The sequence below is a fragment of the Halyomorpha halys genome, unplaced genomic scaffold (assembly GCF_000696795.3).
Source record: "Halyomorpha halys isolate HHAL.00 unplaced genomic scaffold, Hhal_1.1 Scaffold1176.1, whole genome shotgun sequence".
Lineage (NCBI taxonomy): Eukaryota > Metazoa > Arthropoda > Insecta > Hemiptera > Pentatomidae > Halyomorpha > Halyomorpha halys.
Genome location: NW_027111348.1, coordinates 1 through 1,609, shown reverse-complemented (window position 1 = coordinate 1,609; position 1,609 = coordinate 1).

Below are 1,609 nucleotides of genomic sequence, written 5' to 3'. Positions count from 1 at the left end.
GGTCCTACCTGGACGAAGCCATATCTTTCCCCTTTAAAATCGTTCATCAATTGTCTATTCAAGGCTTCTTCAACCGGTACAATTTTATAAGGAAACATTTTTCTTTTTTAGTTTATCTGAAATAAAATAAATAATCAATAAAATTATGATAAAAATATTATACCATTATAAAACACCAACCTTCAAGTACAAGAGCCAAGATGAAAAAAAAAGGCAATAATTTCACCCCACATTTTTATTACTTTAATGAAAACTATGTCTAATTAATAGTCAAAATTGATGAATCTGTCAAGTACAGGTAGGGGGAATAAAACATGGCAGCTGTTCCAAAACGTAAAAAAAAATTATTTTTTTATTTGGAGCTCTATATCTTTAAAATTACCAACAACACTAGAAAACCCAATAGAACACCATTTAAAGTAGATTAAATTTGCTAAAACATGAGTCATACCATTGTAAATAGCTCTATAACTATTTACGTTCAATTGTTCGCGAGATGTATCATTTTTAATTGCAACATTTCATAAAGAATACACTGAAGAATCAGTAGTCAGTGAATTTCTTTTGAGAAATCTATATCTCAAAAACTATTCAACGTACAGTGTCTATTAGCACTCAAATTAAAGCTAGTCAAACATAGTATAAAGTAGTTTATGACTTTTATCTTCCCAGGAGCTGTAGTTTTTATGATATTTTCAAAAATGTTATCCGAACAACTAGAAATTAACATTTTGTGAATTTATTTTGTCAAATAATAGAAAAGCTACTACTCCTACGAAGATAAACCTCATAAATTACTTGATGGTACACTAATCTGTCTTTAATTTGAGTGCTAATAGACAGCTATACGTCGAATAGCTTTTGAGATATAAATTTCCCAAAATAAATTCACTAAAAACGGATTTTTTAGTGCATTCTTTATGAAATGTTTCAATTAAAAAAGCTTTTCTAATGTTGTTGGTAGAAAATTAACAGACCACATATCAACTTATCATTCATTCATCTAAATAAAAATTCTGAGTTAAATAAGTTTATTTTGCATATTTTGGTGTTACATTTATTTTATTTCAATTATTTTATATGATGCATGCAAATAAGGAAGTATTATTAATACTACCATAACATTTAATATTTAAACATATCGATGAATCCTAATCCAAATGTTATATAATTCAGGAACCGCCGTCGGCCCCGGGGCAAAGTACTACAGCGGCCCCTCCCCCCTCAATATTTCATCTGTTTTATTTTTATCCATAATTAGTTTATAGATTAGTGTTTATGATGAAGATATATCACTAATATATTGTTATAAATACAACAAACATATTTATAAATTAGTCTAGAATGTCCGTATATGATAAAATTATGTGTTATCATTTAGTAAAGGTTTTTCAGTCAACCCAAGTAGTGAGAATATGGGGGAGCTGGGACATTTTTTTGTGGAGGGAGTTCCTCGACTTGCCACCAGAGTGCAGGGTTGTTAGTTCAGACGGTGACCGCTAGATAGCAGCACCATCGACAGTAGTGAGAGTATGGGGGAGCTGGGACAGGGATTTGAGCAGCCAATCAGAAGCCAGCATTTTGATGACGTCACACATGGCGGGAGATT